Below are 20,928 nucleotides of genomic sequence, written 5' to 3'. Positions count from 1 at the left end.
ATGAAGATGACCCACAGCTGGCCCTGTTCAAGTATGCCTGACGCAGGAGGCAGTCAATCAGGAGTAAACAGAGGAAGGCAATGGGGCACCTCGGAAGGAGGCAGAGAGAAGCCACGCCTTGAACTGTTTAAAAGGGGAATGTGTGGGAGGGCTGGTTTGCTGAAGGCAACCGTTTCAATAGCTCCTGTTTCATGGTTCGTGTTTTGGTTTTGCTCTGTTTTGTGTCAATAAATTTGGCAGGCTTAGTTCCAGCCTCTTGCCTTTTTGTAAAGGGGTTGTCCCTGCCTTTTCTGCAGGGCCGGTAGTAGGCTGGTACAGAACAAAGAGCTAGAAATGACCTAGTGACTGAATAATGACTCACTGTTACCACTGTAAAAGAGACACCAGTTTGCAGGTGACCACCAGCATAAGTGATGCCTCCTGAGATGTCAATGCAACCTGTCTGTTTGCTGTCTAAGATAGATTAGACTAACTCAGGCACCCTTCTATTCCATTCAGATTACTATTCCATAAACCCACATCAGAAAACTGAGCATGGGATGAGGATTATATCTCTTCTGATTGTTCAGTCACTAAGTCATGTCTGACTCTTTGTGACCCGATGGACCATGGGACGCCAGCCCGGCTGTCTTCCACCATCTCCAGGAATTTGTCCAAATTCAGGTTCATTGCATCGATGACACTACCTAACCATCTCATCCTTGGCTGTCCCCTTCTCCTTTTGCCTTCAATAATAATATCTCTAAGGTGTTCAGTAATAATAATAATATCTCTAAGGTGTCCACATCTCCGTAAAATAGTGATGTTCGGAATTCCTTCTTTGGTAGAAGAAATGAATTGCTTAATGTGCAAATTCCATTATTAGACCACAAAGAAAAGCTTAAAAGAATTAGTTGAATGGTTTAGGCTTACATCATCCCCCCAGGTCACCCTCTAGTATATTTTTAGGCTGAGTGTTCCTGGCATGAATCCAACCTGCAGAGCCCTACATATGATTAGACAAACTGAAATAGCTGCCTTAGGTAAGAAATAAGAGAAGGACTTCCTTCCTTTTGGGTTCTCGTAAGCCAGTCCTCAGAAGTTGTGGAAAATAGTTGTCCCATAACTAAGGTAAAGGTAAGGTAAAGTTTCCCCCGCACATGCGTGCTAGTCGTTTCCGACTCTAGGGGCCGGTGCTCATCTCTGTTTCAAAGCCGAAGAGCCAGCGCTTGTCCGAGGACGTCTCCGTGGTCATGTGGCCGGCATGACTGGACGCCAGAGGCGCACGGAACGCTGTTACCTTCCCACCGTAGTGGTCCCTATTTTTCTACTTGCATTTTTATGTGCTTTCGAACTGCTAGGTTGGCAGAAGCTGGGACGAGTAACAGGCACTCACTCTGCTACACGGCACTCGGGATTCGACCCGCCAAACTGCAGACCTTCTGATCGACAAGCTCAGCGTCCTAACCCACTGAGCTACCGCGTCCCATAACTAGTGTTCTACAAAATCCAGGGGCCAGTGGATGGAACGAGGTGGAACCACATCCTTTCTTTTATCACAGAAAGCAACATTGTCTTTGATCCAGTAATTTACCCATCATGTTCTGCATGGATCTACAACTCCCCTGGAAGCTATAGAGAAGGCTGAGTAGTTATAGATCTTTCTTGTTTTGTCCCTGGGTCATTTTTATTGTGAGCTCTGCATTTATTGCCAGTTGGCTTCCAAGTGTAATTCAAGGTGCCAGGTTGTCACCAGGACTCAGGCTTATCCAGAATTATTCATTGATAATAGTCGATCATGTAAGATCCATTCAGGTCCCTCAATCCAAAGGAATATTGTCATGAAGAACCACAAATATGAGCCTTTCCCTTTGCTGCCCTCTTTCTTTGGATGAGAGATTTTCCTAAAAGTAGTCTGGCACAGCTTTGTAGGAAGCTGTTTTTTTTTTATTTTAAGGAAAATCATCAAGTCCTAGTTCCTCTCTAAGGTCTGAGGGTGGAAGGGGTGGTATAGTTGAAATGCCTGCAATAATAGAAGAAGGGGACGACAGAGAATGAGGTGGCTGGATGGAGTCACTGAAGCAGTAGGTGTGAGCTTAAATGGACTCCAGAAGATGGTAGAAGACAGGAAGGCCTGGAGGAATGTTGTCCATAGGGTCGCGATGGGTCGGACACGACTTCGCAGCTAACAACAACACTATTATACTATTATACAGATAGGTCTTAACTTACAACCAGTCACTTAGCAACTATTCAGACTTATGAATGGGCCCTGAAAAGGGACTTATTCCAAAGTTTTGATACAACCCCCCCCACACACAAACACACACACACACCTGTAATGACAGGATTACATTTTGGGCAACATTTATGGCCATTGGCAATGTCGCATTGTCACTTGACTATGATTTACATTTTTGTGAAAATACTCCAAGGCGAGCAATACGTTTGCTTAACAACCTCTATTCTCTTAACAGTCATGGTGATTCACTTAATGACCCTTTGCAAAAAAGATAAAATCGGATCAGTCATGTGGATGACTTGCTTTATGGCCATCACAACTTATAACACATAATTGGGTCTGTTATTTCTTGGGGCAGTAACATCAGAAACAATATTTTCATGTTTAATCTTTTTTTCCTTTTTTTTTACAGTAAACCAGGTATGTAAACTGGCAACAGTGAAGTAACAAATAAACAACTACATATATTAATTTATATATCAGTTCAAGTATCCACCTTCAGATTTTGCCCAACTGCTATAAAAAAAAGAGACCTCTGAAGTAGATGTCTTTTGTACAGAGTTTGCTGAATTGAAGCATTGCATTAAAGTACGAAAACTTTATTTATATTTCCTCTTTCTGAGAATATTGGTTCCTTGTATGTTGCAATCTTTTCTTCCCTATTTGATTTTATCAACCAAAGGGTTGGATAATATAATTAGGTCCCTTAAACCCACTTTACAGCTTAAATATCTCTGTTTCTCTTTCTCTCCATAGGAAATTTTTGGTTTTTAGAAAGATAAGTTTGTTTGTTTTTTGTTTTAAAAAAATCCAGTCTACTGATACTTCTTTCTTTGACGTATATTTTAGCTTTTTGTACAGGAGTTCAAGACAGTAAATCTAGCACTTCCGCCTCCTTTCAGCCACAATCACAACCTTTTGAAATAAGTTAAGCTGAGAATATTAGCGTTAGTGATATTGTGAATGGAGGTAGTTGGAAAAGCCAGTTTAGTTGTATCAGCTCACACTTCAGTTGGAGCACACACATGATAAGAAATTGCCATTCATCAAGTCTGAGCATCGTTCTATCCTACTTTGTGCACACAAAGCATCTAAGAAGGATCTTGGAGTCCTAGTGGACAATCATGTAAATATGAGCCAGTAATGTGTGACAGCAGCCAAAAAAGTCAACACAATCCTAAGTTGAATTAACTGAGGGATAGAATCAAGATCACACTTAGAACACTGCATCAGGTTTTGGCTACCACATTAGAAAAAAGATGTTGAGACTCTGGAAAAAGTGCAGAAAAGAGCAACAAAAAGGATTAGGGGGCTGAGGAATGCTTGCAGGAACTGAGTTTAGTCTAGTGAAAAGAAGGACTAGGGGTGACATGATAGCAGTGTTCTAATATTTGAGGGCCTGCCAGACAGAACAGAGAGTCAACCTATTATCCAAAGCATCAGAAATCAAGACAAGAAACAATGGATGGAAACTAATCAAGGAGAGAAGGAAACTAGAACTCAGGACAAATTTCCTAACAGTGAGATAAATTAATCAGTGGAATGGCTTGCCTTCAGAAGTTATGGGTGCTCCATCATTGGAGGCTTTTAAGAAGAGACTGGACAATCACTTATCTGGAATGATATAGGGTTTCCTGCCTGAGCAGGGGGTTGAGATAGAATAACTCTGTTATTCTGTTACATATCACTGATCTATATCTCTTCTACTTTCACTTTGTCCTGTCAAATATGTCACATCCACAACAACTCTTTAAAGCAGACTAGAATGAGTGTGGCTAAGACTATTCTGGAAGTGGCAGAGATTTCATCTTGGAAGGACCTGGATTTGCATCTAATGATGGATTCACACATGGTTTTCTTTCAGCATATCTAGAAGCACCAATAGATCTACAATCATTCATGAGATTACATTTTGGAAGACATGCGGATGCAAGCAAGCACATTGTCAAAATTAAGAACTTCATTCTTTAAGCAACACATTCTAATTTATGAAGGATCCTAGTGCATACTTCTCCAGACATGCATTTTTATTTTTCTCATGTGCAACTTGCAAATGAAGGCAGGACAAGAAGCAATGGATGGAAAATAATCAAGGAGAGAACCAACCTAGGGAGAAATTTTCTGACAGTTAGAACAATCAACCAGTGGAACAGCTTGCCTCCAGAAGCAGTAAATGTTCCAACACTAGAAGTTTTTAAGAAGAAAGTGGAAAGCCATTTGTCTGAAAGGGTATAGTGTCTCCTGCTTGGAGACCTACAAGGACCCTTCCAACTCTGTCATTCTGTTATTCTCCTAACATGCATTTTTTAAACATTATATTCATGAACATGTCCATTTTTAAAGACCTTTCTTTGATAGAGCCCTTTCTCCCCCCAAAAAATAATTGGCAAATTACATTGTGAAATTTGGAGAACATTGACTTTTGCATGATAAGTGTTTGTTCAAGTGTTGCTTTGAAAATGCAAAATTAGGTACATTAGTATTCAAATGCAGTTGAAATGAATTATTCCCTTATCGCTACTTCCCATTTCATATGCTTAGGCACTAGAAGGATGGAAGTTCCTCTTGTGTCATTGAAATTTGTATCTTTTCAACCAGCTGCTGGTTTCATCTCTTATTATAGACAATTGCATAATGAAATCTCAGTTTTTACTTCTTTCTCTCTCTCTCTCTCTCTCTCAAGAACAAAGTGATCAGCACTTGTCAGTAGGGACAAAAAGCACAGTAGAACTCGGTGGAATGCTTGCTTTCACCAACTTTTTCTTTTCTTTTCTTTTTTTTACAACTATTCTGAATTTTAGCCACATCCGACTTCTCCAAGTATCCAGGTCATAGCATGCTTGGAGACTTTGTGCTGAATGAGAATTACAACACAGGAAAAGGAGCCTTGAGGTATGGATTCCAAAGGGTCTGCAAGTCTTAAAGACAGCCAAATCAGCTGTTTTCATACTAGAACAGTGCAAAAGTGCAAGAGAGAAGGAGCTAGACTCAGCATCATGAGGCAAGAAGACTCTTCCTCTTCTGAGGTCATTATGGAACCAGGACCAAACTCCATTGACTGACCATGAGAACCAAAAACCATGGGAACTGACTTGCTGAGCTGTGCAACCCTCTTGTCCAGAAATCTCCAAACTTGGCAACTTTAAGACTTGTGGATTTCAACTCCCACAGTTCCTCAGCCAGTCCTGCTAGCAGGGGAATTCTGGGAGTTGAAGTCCACAAATCATAAAAGTTACCAAGTCTGGAGAACCCTGCTTTAGAGCAATGTTTCCAAGCTTTGACAACTTTAAGATCTGTGGACTTCAACTCCGAGAATTCCCCAGCCAGTCCGCATATCTTAAAGTTGCCAGAGTTAAGCATGCTGGCTGGGGATTCTGGGAGCTGAAGTCCACAAGTGTTAAAGCTGCCAAGTTTGGAGACCCCCTGCTCTAGTCTGACATCCTCTTTCTAAATGTAGCTATCCTGGATTCTCTAGCCTAGATGTTCTCTTCTATCATTCACAGTATGTGTTAAACTCCCAATTCCCATATTTCCTGGGGAAAAAAATGATTGTGTTGGCTGGGCATTACTTGGGTGGACACATACAGCAGGCTTGGAAAGTATTTGGTTTGCTACCATGCAGTTCATTGCTTAAAAACAAGAACTGGGTCAGGAGCTGACTTTGATTGTCGGAAGCCAGCTGAGATCACAAATGGCAATCACGAGGCTCTGGGATGCTGTAATTGTCATAAATAGATGCCGGTTGCCAAACCCCCAAATTCTGACCGCGTGACTGTGGGGAATGCTGCGATGGTTGTAAGTATGATGATTGTTTGTACGCCGCTTTTTTTTTTTTAGTACAGTTGCATCTTCGGATGATTGCAAAATGAAGAGTGGTAAGTTAAGAGTTACCTATACTGGAATTCCATGCTGCAATGATTTGTTTAATGTTTGCAATGCTGTGTAAATTCACCTTGTTTTGCACACAGGTGCTGCCTGCTACATCAGTTCTGGAGAATGGTAGTCTAGTATTTTTCTTATTCTCTCTGCCTTCCGTGCTGCATATGGTGTCAGAGAATGCCTGTGCAGTGTACAATCCGTGGCTAAGCTCCTCTGGATTGGAGCCAGGAGTTTTAAGTCTTATTCACCAACTTACTTCCTGTTGGCATGTCTTGCATGCTTGTGGGTTGTTTACATTTCACAGAACCAATCTGTCACATAAAAAGAAAGCAAACAGAGAGGATGTTTCCTTTTTTAAAAAGTGTCTTATTTGTGTTTTTTTGTTTTTTAGCTCTATGTTGGAGAAGGACAGTTTTTCCTTATCATTAGGATTCAAAGCCTGGATATCTTCTGGAAGCAAATTAAGGACTCCTGCCATTCACAGAAGCCAAGCAGCAGATGCAGAGTAACATTTGACCAACTGCAGATGAGTGGGACACAAACGACTGTAAGTGGGCAACCACCCTTAATTCCCCCCTTCCTGAGAATTTCAAAAATTAAACTTTACCCCGAGAGGACTAGATTGGAGAAGGCTGAGCTGATGTAATAATAATAATAATAATAATAATAATAATAATAATAATAATAATAATAATAATAATAATAATAATAATAATAAGAATAATAATAATAAGAATAAGAATAAGAATAAGAATAAGAAGAAGAAGAAGAAGAAGAAGAAGAAGAAGAAGAAGAAGAAGAAGAAGAAGAAGAAGAAGAAGAAGAAGAAGAAGAAGTAGTAGTAGTTGGAAGGGACCTTGGAGGTCATCTAGTCCAACCCCCTGCTCAGGCAGGAAACCTTATACCATTTCAGGCAAATGGCTGTCCAGTCTCTTCTTAAAAACCTCCAGTGTTGGAGCATTCACCACCTCTGGAGGCAGGTTGTTCCACTGGTTAATTGTTCTCACTGTCAGGAAGTTTCTCCTTAGTTCTAGGTTGCTTCTCTCCTTGACTAGTTTCCATCCGTTGCTTCTTGCCCTGCTTTCAGGTGCTTTGGAGAATAGCTTGACTCCCTCTTCTTTGTGGCAGCCCCTGAGATATTGGAACACTGCTATCATGTCACCCCTCACCCTTCTCTTCATTAAACTACACATACCCAATTCCAGCAACCGTTCCCTATATGTTTTAGCCTCCAGCCCCCTAATCATCTTTCTTGCTCTTCTCTGTACCCTTTCTAGAGTCTCGACATCTTTTTTACATCGTGGTGACCAAAACTGGATGCAGTATTCCAGGTGTGGCCTTACCAAAGCATTGTAAAGTGGTATTCGTACTTCACTTGATCTTGTTATTATCTTCCATCTGGATCTTTGAGAATAGGCAGGTCTTTTGTGGTCCAACTAACCAATAATGCTGCTAACCAAAAAGGATACCTCTTTATGCAAAGGGAACCAATTTTCTTTAATGGGGAATAAGAGGGTGCTGTTCTCTTGATATTGTGGTGTTCTCTTGAAAGAGCCTTGGGGGCGCAGTGGTTAGAATGCAGTATTGCAGGCTAATTGTGCCAACTGTCAGCAGTTTGATTCTCATCGGCTCAAGGTTGACTCAGCCTTCCATCCTTCTGAGGTCAGTGAAATGAGGAGTCAGATTGTTGGGGGCAATATGCCGACACTGTAAACTGTTTATAGAGGGCTGTAAAGCACTGTGAAGCGGCTACATAAGACTAAGTGTTATTGCTATTGCTATTCTCTTACCTGTGCATTCTCCTAAGCTACCAAGAAAAACCCTTTCATTTTCAGATTGTGCAAACTAAAAGTCCTGGCTGCAAACTCACTTGTCAGAAACTTTTTTGGGGTGGTAGAACACTTATTGGCCTTGCCAGAGTTCAGTGTGATCTTGTCCAGCAGTTGATCAAACATCTAGAAAGCTTCTCTATTTTCCACCCAAAGTGATTTCACTTCCTTTGCAAACAGGAAAAAAGAAGAAGAAGATAATCTCTTGATGCTATTAGCCATGCATGGTTGAACCAAGAGCTGTGAAGAAGTTGGGGAAGGGTTGGTGGGGGGAATTGGCTGTGTTCCGTCAATGTTACTATATTATGTAAATCTTCCTTTCTCAGGTTGGGGTGGTTGAGTGTGATTGATCAAGGAAAAAGTTGTGCACAAATACCTTTGATGCTAATGATGTTACCCAAGTCCCATTTTCACCCATTGTAGATATTATGAGTCATTAATAACCAATCTTTAAAACATTCATACCAGAGAGATTTCAATGCACTGAATCATTTTGTGGGGATTCATACAATTCTTTTTACTAATCTTTTCCCCTTGCCTCCAGGAGCCTTGGACTACAACACCCATCTTCCTAAGTTAGAGGTAAGGGAGGTTGAGAATGGTAGTCCAATATCACTGGATGGAGATTGGGAAAAATAGTCTGAGTATTTATTGGTGGCTGCCTAATTTCAGTTTGATATCCATATAGTGGAGATGTGGAGATCATTACACTGTTCAGATAATGGTTTGTGAATTCAATCCAACCTGGGAAAAGATGTAAGCAGCTCCTCCATTTTTTAATTTCCATTTTTGCAGCCTAGTTGTCTGCAACAGAGAAGCTTTGAATACCTAAAACATACACCATATCAAGTCCCAACACAGATAGGAATAACACTTGGAAGCATGGAAGAAAACATATTTATTTAGGTTAACAGAATAACAGAGTTAGAAGGGGCCTTGGGAGTCTTCTAGTCAAACCCCCTACTCAAGGCAAGAGACCTTATAAAATCCTGTACAAATGGTTGTCCAATCTCTTCTTAGAAACCTCCTGTGTTGGAGCACCCACAACTTCTGAAAGCAAGTTGCTCCACTGAATAATTGTTCTCACCATTAGGAAATTTCTCCTTAGTTCTAGGTTGCTTCTCCCCTTGATTAGTTTCATCCATTGCTTCTTGTCCTGCCTTCGGGCACTTTGGAGAATAGCTTGACTCCTTCTTCTTTGTGGCAGCCCCTGAGATATCGGAACATTGCTATCATGTCACCCTCGTCCTTCTCATTAGACTAAACATATCCAATTCTTGCAACCATTCTTCATATGTTTTAGCCTCCAGTCCCCTAATCATCTTTGTTGCTCTTCTCTGCACTCTTTCTAAAGTCTCAACATCTTTTTTATATCATGGCAACCAAAACTGGATGCAGTCTTCCAAGTATGGTCTTCCATGTTGAGAGTGAAAAGCTTGGGATGTGAGTTCATGTGTGTGTGTGTGTGTGTATGTGTGTGTGTGTGTATTTGTGTGTATGAATGTCTGTTCATGCATGTGTGTGTTGGTGTAGCAGCTTAATGGTTGATAGGGGCATGGAACTCTTTATACTAGTTCTTTATGAATTCTCCTAAAGTTTAGTCTACAAATAATGGAAAGGGATCTGTTTAGTTCCACTATCTTCTTTTTGAAGCAGAGAACATAAAAGAGATATGATATGTTTACAAATGTTTTCCCAGGCCATCCTAGAAGGAAGGCACCACAGTTATTTCTTATTCACACAGATATATGTTTAGAATTTCAGCCTGAGCCTACAGGCCATCACAAAAGTAAGGATGAAACTGAATCGAACTAAAATCCTATTGACCTCAGAGCTATGTGCTAAGCACATGCTTAAGTTTCCCACTGAAGACCTATGACCTTAAATACACTCAGCAATGCTACATTGATGTCCACTTTTTGTAATCAAGTAGAGGTGGTCCTACATGAGACCACAACTGAGCCCAAACTTCTGTTGCTAAGTGAGACAGTTGTTAAGTGAGCTTTGCCCCTTTTTGTGACCCTCCTTGCCACTGTTGATAAATGAATCAGTGCAGTTGTTAAGTTAGTAACACAGCTGTAAAATGAATCTGGCTTCCCCATTGACTGCATGTCAGGAGGATGCAAAATGTAACCACATGACCCTGGGACACTGCAGTTGTCATAAACACATACTGGTTGCCAAGTATGAATCTTGATCCCATGACCTTGGGATGATGCAATGGTCATATGTGTGAAAAACGGTTGTAAGTCACTTTTTTCGTTGCCCTAGGTCAGAGGCCCCCAACCCTTTGGGCACCAGGGAACGGTTCTGTGGAGAAAGATTTTTCCAAAGACCAGAGGGGATGTGGTTTTGTGTGCTGCCTGCATCCAAAGGATGGTGCTTTGCTTGTTTGCATGGCCCGGTTGCTGGTATGCTGCGGCCCGGTGCCAGTCCATGTACTGGGGGTTGGGGACCCCTGCCGTAAGTCATTAAATGAATGGTTGTAAGTCAAAGACTGCTGGTACTAACACATATTTAAGTTGTAATGTTTTCCTTTGATGAAAGCAATCTAAAACCTCTATTTCTGTGCAAATCCTATTGATGGGATTAAAACTTCTGAAAATAATGCACACAATTGAGCTGACTGTAACTGAACATAGTGGGGTAATGAGATACTCTACCTTCCCTCTGTAAATGTTAGGTCCCTAGCAAACATCCCAAGAGAATTTTAGAAAACCTAAGGGCACAATTAAACTGAAACGATGCCAACTCGGAAACTTTGAAGTGGATCAAAACCTTGGAGTAGGTCATATGATTTGTGCATTTCCCCTCCCCCCAAAACCTTCAGAACACCTCCCAACCTAGTATCCGTGGTGAAATTTCTGAACGTTTTGCAAAATAAGAGCTAAAAATGGGGGCATCCCACTTCTTTCTTATAAATGGGGCAAAGGAGCATCGGAGGGGAGATTTTAAAAAAAAGACAAAATAGTGAGTGATCAAAGCCTTACCATTTTTGTACAAATGCTGTATAAGATTTAAATGAAAGCATTTGATGCATAATGAAAGCATGGGTACCTCTTCATTAAGGTATGACTTAGGTCTTCACTGCCATGTTTAACTGGTTTGCATTTTCTAGGATCCCCCAATACATTGCACGAATACTAAGATTTATGCAACCCATGAAGCCAACTCAAAAATGTATGAAGTTTAATATTAACTTTGCATGCTCTTCTGGCTGAGTCCCGAATACAGCCACCAGTTTTACTGGGAACAGTGTACCATTACTTTTATCTGCATCAAGTTCATGCTATCTGAACTTGATGGAAACTAAGAGGACTTAACCTTGGCTTCTGGTGCTCTAAATATTAGTCAACTGATAAAGACAGGGTTAAAATGAGGGGTCCTTAGTGCTCTCTGACCTTGGTTGTTTTCTTACAGACCTCTCATTACCCAAACTAGGGTAATGAGAAGTTTGCAAGAAAACAACCAAGATCAGGGAGCACTAAACTAGGTAACACCTTCAGTGCTAGTAGGGGATGGGGTTTGTTCTCAATCCCTACCAGCACGGATGATGTTACCTAGCTTTAGTAATGAAATGTCTGCAAGAAAGCAACCAAGCTCAGAGAGCACCAAGGAAGCCTCATTTCAATCCTGAGCTACAAATATCTGTAGAATCAAGATCACCTAAAGAGCTAGTACCACTTTGTAATGCCTTGGTAAGATCAAACTTGGAATATTGCATTCAGTTTTGGTCACAATGATATAAAAAAAGATGATGAGACTCTGGATAGACTGCAGAGAAGAGTAACAAAGAGGATTGGATGACTGGAGGCTAAAACCTATGAAGAAGGGTTGCTGGAATTGACTAATCATTTCATTAGAACCAGTCTAATGAAAAGAAAAGGGACGTGGTGGCTCAGTGGGTTAAGACACTGAGTTTGTCGATCAGAAGGTCAGCATTTTGGCGGGTCGAATCCCGAGCGCCGCGTAACAGAGTGAGTGCCTGTTACTCGTCCCAGCTTCTGCCAACCTAGCAGTTCGAAAGCACGTAAAAATGCAAGTAGGAAAATAGGGACCACTACGGTGGGAAGGTAACACCGTTCCATGCGCCTTTGGCGTCTAGTCATGCCGGCCACATGACCACGGAGACGTCCTCGGACAAACGCTGGCTCTTCAGCTTTGAAACGGAGATGACCACCGGCCCCTAGAGTCGGAAACGACTAGCACACATGTGCGGGGGAACCTTTACCTTTACCTAATGAAAAGAAGGATTAGTGTTGACATGAGATCAGTCTTCCAATATTTGAGAGGCTGTCCCAAAGAAGAAAGGGACAACATTCTCCAAAGCAGGCAGGACAAGAAGCAACAGATGGAAACTAATCAAGGAGAGATCCAATGGAGAAATAAGGAGAAATTTCCTGACAGAACAGTTAATCAGTGGAATGGCTTGCCTTTCAAACTTGTGGGTTGATATAGGGTCTCCTGCCTGAGCAGAGGGTTGGACTACAAGAACTCCTAGTTCTCTTCCAACTCTGTTATTCTGTTAAATATTCTCCTCTATTAGTACAGCATAAAAACTCCTCTGCTAGCTTCACACAACATGGGTCTAAGCTGGAAACTAAGCTTTACAAAACATAACTGTAGGTTCACACAGAATACACAAGAAGCAATGGCTGGAAGCTCGCCAGAGGGAGATTCAGTCTGGAAATAAGGAAGGATTTCCTGACAGTGAGAACCATTAATCAGTGGAACAGATTGCCTCCCGGAGTTGTGAATGCTCCAACACTGAAGGTTTTCAAGAAAAGATTGGATAAATGTAAAAAAGTCAAAGCTTTTTGGATTAAAATTTGGTGGAACATGCAGAAGATATTTAAGAAAAAGATAAGGATTTCCTCCACAGTTATTTCTGTTGGGTATTATTACAGATTGTACTGTTATAGATACTAAATTGATGTTGAATTTAATTACGGCAGCAAGACTTTTAGTAGTGCAATATTGGAAGAAGGAGGAACTGCCTACTATAGAAGAGTGGACTTTGAAAGTTTCCAACCTGGCGGAAATGGCAAAGATTTCAGCATATTTGAAAGAACAATCGCAACAGAGATACATTGTGGAATGGAGAAGATGGATCGAGTATATTCAGAATAAATATGGGACTAAAAAGTTTTGTTTAGCATATGAATAAGTATTAGTTTTATATGATGTATTATTAGGTATTCATTATTAGTTAGTTATTTAGTTATGTTTAAGGGGAGTTAAAGTGTGATAGAATTTAATGTGGTTTTTTTTAGTTAGTTAGCATATTTTAGCTTAAGTTTGTAAAAGTTAATACCCTGTATTCAGCTCTGGCAAGTTGGGGGGGGGCGAGGGAGGGCAAGTGTGGGGGAGGGGGAGGGAGGGAGTTTATGTTTTTAAAATGTGTTTTAAAACTTTACAATAAAAAAAGAAAAAGAAAAGATTGGATAACCATTTGCTCCTGCCTGGAGCAGGGAGTTAGACTAGAAGACCTCCAAGGTCCCTTCCAGTGCTATAATTCGACGCTATGGCCCAGTCGTATGGTTTAATGCAGTAGTACTTTTATTCATGCAACATTTTCAGTGGCAAATTTGTCAACCCTGTTTTAGCCTAATCAACTAACCAATCAGTTGTAAAAATCCCCTCAATTTTTCTCACCCTTAAAAGAGGAAAATTAGGTGAAAGGTCATCTGTATGGGAGGAAGGGTCCAAACAGGGAAGTCACCAGTGGCTTCCCAAAAGTGAGCTTCAACTAAAAAAGAAAAGAAAAGCGGAAAGACAAGTTCAATGTAATCATCTTCAGTGCATAATTTCCTAATGGCCAGGCTGAAGTTTCCCCAGGCTTTCTAATAATAACCCAGGTAGCTCAGTGAGTCAATGAAAAAGTATGATGCTAGTAAACAGCGGAAAAATCAGCTAATCGGGACCAAGAAGAAAGCAAGGGGTTTTGGAAAATGAAAGTGTGGGTGAAGCAGATTGAAAGAATTAAAAAAAAGAAAAAGAAAATAGAGTTGCTTTTCAACGGAAAGACTTTGAACTCTTTTTTTCCTGTGTTGTGTGCTTCTTCTAAGCTTTGTAGTTTCAGACCACAGAAACGTACCCACACATTCAATGTTTCCTGTCATTAGGTCTGAAATCTGTCAATATCTTTTACCTTGCTTGGTGGGGATTTTAAAAGCAGGTTAGGACAATTCCCCTTTGACATTTGGGGCGGCTGGGAATGTCCTGGTGACAAATTCAGAAGGTGTCTCTTGTGAATGTAATGAATTAGGAAGGTATCTATTATCATCTCAATGGACCAGTTTAACCTGGAACTTTGCTGGCTGAGCCAACATCTGTTCTGAAGTATTCCTCCATTCTAAAAGAAGCTTCTCTGATTTTATATCTTATTCTCGTCGTGCTTGAGAATTGATGCCCCATGAAAGGGGTATCAATCTTTTCTCTTACTCCTCTTTACGTTTGAAACCTACAGTACCTGGCTGCTCATGCTTCTAATGTAGTAGTAAGAACTTTGGCTAGTAGGCACAGAGGGAGGACGATAGATAGCCTCCATAAGCCCTTCAACATCCATCATGATCAATATCAATAGAAGTAAATATTTGTAACTCATTGTTGAACTTTGGGGTCCTTGGTGATCTCTTGGTTGTTTTTCTTGAAGGCATTTCATTACCCAACTAGATAATGTCCTCAGCGCTAGGGTGATGGTGTTAGGTAGCTAACCTTATCTAGTTGAGCAATGAAACATCTGCAAGAAACCATCCAAGTTCAGAGGCAACCAAGGACCTCACATGATTGACATCAGAGGATATTAGAAGAGACAGTCCAGTGACATTGAGAAAGCCAAGGGGTGACTCCTCTCTTGTTTAAGGCGGGGCTGAAGGATCTCGGTTTTGCTCAGCTTTGCTATGTGATCTTTTAACCTGAAGATGTTCCTTGAAATCTTTGGCATGGAAAGCACATTCCTGGCCCCTGAGCATATATATCCTATTTTCTTACACTCATTAGAAAGGTTAAGTCTAATGTAAACAAGCCGGAAAATAGTTCCCCCACCACTATCCGCCCCAAACCTGTGATGATATCCTAACATCAGCTCTTCAATCTGCCTTTATGAAGTGGTTGGAACCAAAATAGTCGCACTGTGATGTCTCTGATATTATTTTAAACTTTGCTCCGTGACTGAAATTTCCTGTAGAGGTTAGGGTTATTTTACTTTTCAAGCCATTTCTTCTAACCTGAATTAGCATTTAAACATTTAAAAGCCCTTTCTTCTCATTCAATTAGCTTTTCAAGGTACAATTCCCAGATGACGTTAAAAGAAAATAATGCATTTTATACCCTGAAGCATTATATTTTCCTGCTATATAAATGGCCCATGAAATGAAACAATTTCACAATTTAGGATTTTGATAAAAAGTGGTCCCCAAGGTTTTGTTTTGTTTTGTTTTTGTTTTTTTCAAAAAAATTAAAACCATGTTATTTTACAAATTTTGGCTAATGGTTTCATTTCAGCTCTAAGAGAAATCTAGTTGTGTGTCTGTTTGTGTGAGTGTGCGCACATAAGAGTTAGTGAGTGAGAGAGAAAAGGAGAGAGAGATTTTAATATTTATTTACAATCAAATTTATATAGCTGCTCTGACCCTTTGAAAATGACAGTTAAATGTCTTTATTATTAAAAGTTGTGGATTTTTAAAATAAATTTTATATTAATGTTTACTTCCATTTTCACTCTGGCTTGTTTGCTGATCACTGGCTATAGTGAGCCACAGAGTATACATTAATGATGAGTAATTAAATCTCCTTGCTTCTCGGGGCCAATGGTTGAGGCCATTGACTTTGGAGTCACCAATCTCTATCCCTCGACATAACTTCAGCACCTGGTTTAAGTCCTCTTCACCATTGTACAGGTTAAAAATATAGTAAATCCTCAATTTTAGAGGCCTTAATTCCATGGTCTAAGTTGGACTTCACTGCAAACAAATCCCCTTATTTGATAACTCTGTCCAGCCAATACTCATAATTTTCAGAAGAGAATATATATTTTTTGGCATACCAATAGAGGAGAATATTTGTAGCTCAGAGTTGAAATGGGGGGGGGGTCCTTGGTGCTCTCTGAGCTTGGCAGTTTTCTTGCAGATGTTTCATGACCCAAACTATGTAACATCATCAGAGCTAGTAAGGAGTGGGGTTTGCTGTCAATTTATATTCTAGTGTTTGCCCTGTCAGCATTGGTCCGGATAGAGGTTAGAATGTAGAGATTCTTTGGTTGGGCTGTTCAATGTTGGCTTGTTTGGGAGTTACTTGATTAGGGTATTGTTTACTTGATTGTTGGTCTGGTGTTAATCTTGGAGTTAATTTATGCTAATCTGGGTGTTGATTGCTGGTGGGGAGGCATTTGGGTCTTATTGTTCCCTTTTTGGCTTGTTGATTGTCTCTTTTGCATATTATGTAGATATTTCAAAAACAAGAGTTTCTGTCATTTTATCCAGAAAGTGCTCAGTATCCTATGAGCTCATATGCTAACAGAACTCTGGTGATGAAAGTTCATTACATTGATGATCCCTTCCTGGCAAACAAGGAGAGCCAATCACTTTTTAGGAATTGTGTACCATGTTGTCCACCTCGCCAGTGCATTCTATGAATAACAATTTTGCTCCTCCAGATGTCCTGTATCTCTAACTGTTTTTCTTCAAGGACCAGCTGTGCAAGCCTTGGGAACTGTTCTATTTCTGATTGGGCTTTACCACATTTCTCCTACCACATAGCTAACTAAGAAAGAACAGTTTAGCCCAGAAGAATAGGGTTATTTTGATTTTTAAACCTCCCCTGCCTGCTTGCCAATGGAGTGATGGTGTTCATATAACACCGTCATCCCACTATTGATTCAGTTAAACTTGGTTTGTCAATAGGGCGTGACTGACCATTGAATTGAATTGAATTGAATTGAATTGAATTGTGAGAAATAGGTGTTTAGCAAACTGATGGTGCTAGGGGAAAAAAACTCCCTATGTTTAGTTATTCTGCTTTTCCCAGGTTTGATCTAGTGACCTCCCTCATTTTACTTGGAGGATCCTGAATAGGTTGAGAGTTGGAGACCCTAAATGTAAAACCAATATGCTCAAGTGGGGCTCTTAGCAGATAACAACACACTATGTGAATGTGGAGAGACACAGAGCCCAGTTCATCTGCTGGTATGTTGGCTTCTACCAATAATGACTTATTTTTGGCCAACAGCAAAGCCAAGAAGATGGCTTCATTCTGATCAAGTTTGATCTTGTTTTAACCTGCTGTGTGCTGTAGCGCCATCCCAAGGGGAGCAGCTGAAATAGTTTATATCCAGGATGTGAAAGGTCTGTAGATATTTTCACAGCCCTCCTTCTGACCCATGCAATATACAGGTCTTCTATGAAAGGCAGGCTGGTTGCAATTGTTCATTCTGCAGTCTTAACAATTCCCATACCAGTTAACATTCACAATATCTTACCACTTTGCTCATAGGTCTTCTTTCTTATATAACGCACATCTCAAACATTTCTGGGTAGACTCACAAAAGTTATATAAGCCAGGGCATAAAACAGAAAGAACAAAAGCAAGGCGGGCTCAGCCGTCCCCTTCAAAAATCATCATAAACAAACCCACGGAAAACCACCATATCCTTCCTTTTGCCATCCTCAGCTCAACAAAACAAAACCAAACCATGTCAATGCCAGGAAAAGGAGCTTAACATTCCACTGGGATCTTTTAAAACTTGGGCAATACATGCCCTGCAGGGCTGAAAGCCAAGTTATAATTATCTGTTTGTCAAGCGTTCTTACAAGAAATGCAGTTCAGGACTCGGCAGCTTGTTTAAAAGGAGAAGGGTTACTCTAGAACTCAGTGAGGAACAAATGTTTTTTTTAAAAAATGTTCACCTATTGTATCGGCAGAGAAACAGGGTGGAGTATTTCTCTGAATAGGGACGCGGTGGCTCAGTGGGTTAGGACGCTGAGCTTGTTGATCAGATGGTTGGCAGTTTGGCGGGTCAAATCCCTAGTGCCGTGTAACAGAGTGAGCGCCTGTTACTCGTCCCAGCTTCTGCCAACCTAGCAGTTCAAAAGCACGTAAAAAATGCAAGTAGAAAAATAGGGACCACTACGGTGGGAAGGTAATAGCGTTCCGTGCGCCTTTGGCGTCTAGTCATGCCGGCCACATGACCACGGAGACGTCCTCGGACAAGCGCTGGCTCTTCGGCTTTGAAACGGAGATGAGCACCGGCCCCTAGAGTCGGAAACGGCTAGCACGAATGTGCGGGGGAACCTTTACCTTTTTATTTCTCTGAATGCCTCGAGGAGAGTTCCCCAACTATTCACAAAGAGTGAGACTCCCTTTGACAACAGCACAGCTGTCCAAAAATTCCTTAGAGGAAATATATATATCCCTAGGAGCAATTTGATCTTGAGGTCTTCCTTTGAAGATTAATGGAAACACGGGAAGTCTAAAGATTGCAGAATGTCTGCAGGAGAAGAACAGTGTTTAAGAACTCTTTTATTTAATTGGAAATCAACTTTTCCACCTATTTAAGATCTACAGGTAGTCAACTTACAACAGTTCACTTGGTGACAGTTCAAAGTTGCAACAGGACTGAAAAAGTGACTTATGATCAGTTTTCACACTTATGACCATTGCAGCATCCCCATGATCATGTGATCAAAATTCAGAGGCTTGGCAACTGACTCATATTTATGATGGTCACAGTGTCCTGGGGTCAGATGATCACCTTTTGCAACCTTCTGACATGCAAAGTCAACGGGGAAGCCTGATTCAATTAACAACCATGTTCCTAACTTAACCATTTCAGTGATTCACTTAACAACTGTAGCAACAAAGGTCATAAACTGAGGCAAAACTCACTTAACAATTGTCTCGCTTAGCAAGAGAAATCTTGGGCTCAATTGGTGTTGCAAGTTGTGGTGAACCAGATTCGTGTCTACGGGTAGCAATAACAAAATTCAGAGTCAGTGCTCCGAACTCAGTGTTCCTGGTTATTTGCACTCGACAAATTTGGGAGGAAGATTGTACCACAAAACGTGGTACCTTTGGGCCATCTCACAAGCGCAAGAACCTCTCAAGATTTCTTTGAGAGAAAAAAAAACCAGAATAATTCTCTACAGAAGAGGTCCCCAACCTTTTGGGCACCAGGGACCAGTTCCGTGGCAAGAGGTTTTTCCGCAGACTGGAAGGTGTGTGGTTTTGTGTGCTGCCTGCATCCCATGGATGGGGCTTTGCTTGTTTGTGTGGTTTGGTTGCTGGCATGCTGTGGCCCAGTACTGGTCCACAGACTGGGGCTTGGGGACCCCTGCTCTACGGGGTTCAGTTAGGGATCTTCTGCAACACAAGAACGTGGGGAAACCTTGATGGTATTTTTCCCCTTGGGGAATTCAGTCAACCCAACCTTGGTCTATGTCTTACCACTTAGGAGACCGTGTTACCAAAAGCCTGTGTTGTTGACAACAATACCTGATATTCTGAGCATTTCATCTCTAATTGGAGTGAGTGCCTTTGAGGATTGCTGCTAAAAATTCAGAGGAAACAGTCCCAGCAAATTTCACTTTGCATTTGCATAACAATGCTGATGACAGCCCGGAGGCTGTAATTTTTAGTTTCAAAAACTCTTCTTTCCCATGTTCCTCCCTCCTTCGCCTGAGTGGAAAACATTTTCCCTCTTTGTGGCTCTGACATTCCTGTCAAATGATTAAAGCTGCTTGCTAGCTGAATAATAAGCCCAAGCAGTCATTAAAAATCAATGGATTTGCTCATTTGCCTGCTGGAATTAAATAGGAGCGATGCAGACGAGGATCTTAATGTTGAGTTGGAAGGGTGATAATATTTCTTTATTGCAGACATTCACAGGGGAGAAAAGAAGGCAGAATGGGAGACCAGAAAAGGATAAGATTATTTCTCAATATCGAAAAGGACCATTGGATTATAGAGTGATTTTATTCAATCCACTTATTTATTTTAGCTTGTATTATTCAGTAAGGCACTTCTTTCCTTACCTTGTAGCTTCATACTAGATTTACCAGTGTAGTTAATAACTCTAAAAATGATTTTAAAGAACAACAACAAAACACAAGGATATAATTTTCAAGCATTTGGCCAAAAGAAAGTAGCAGTAGATAAGAACCATAGTATAGGTGGTCCTCGACTTATGATCACAACTGAACCCAACATTTCTGTTGCTAAGTGAGATAGTTGTTAAATGACTTTAACCCCATTTTACTATCTTTCTTGCTACAATTGTTAAGTGAATCACTGCGATTATTAAATTAGTAACGTGGTTCTTAAGTGAATCTGGCTTCCCCATTGACTTGGCTTGTCAGAAGGTCACAAAAAGTGATCACATGACCCCAGGACACTGCAACTGCCATAAATATGAGTCAGTTGTCAAGCATCCAAATTTTGATCATATGATCATGGGGATGCTGCAATGGCTGGGTGAAAAACAGTCATAAGCCACGTTTTTCAGTTCTGTTGTAACTTTGAACAGTCACTGAATGAACTGTTGTAATCCAAGGACTACCTGTAGTAAATCAGATGACCAGGCTGAGCCTGGGGAAGAGGTCAAACATGTCATAAGTCATGAGTCCCTGAGCACCAGCAAGAGAGCTGAGTCCAGTCTACTTTGAATACCTTTCTTATCTCCCACTCATTTCCTTTGACTGTTAGTTGGCCAGATTCTCTTAGAGAGTTTCAGCTTGCAATAAATCTTTATACTCATTTGAACTGGCTGAATCTCCCGATTTCCTTCACAACTTGACATCATGAGAAGCAATGTTTCAAGCTTCCAGGTTCTCATGAACTTGCCTTGATTAATTTGAGCCAATCCAGTCTAGCCTACAGGATAAGGTTGCTTTTAAAATAAAAGCAAAAACAGAGGGGAGCGGTCTTCTTCTATTTGGGGTTCACAGCAGATTCTCATGCCACTGAACTACACAGAGAGTTCTCAAAGAACACCCTGATATTTAA

This window comes from Vipera berus (assembly GCF_964194415.1).
Source record: "Vipera berus genome assembly, chromosome: 3".
NCBI classification, from domain to species: Eukaryota; Metazoa; Chordata; class Lepidosauria; order Squamata; family Viperidae; genus Vipera; species Vipera berus.
Note: the sequence above shows the minus strand (reverse complement) of the source record.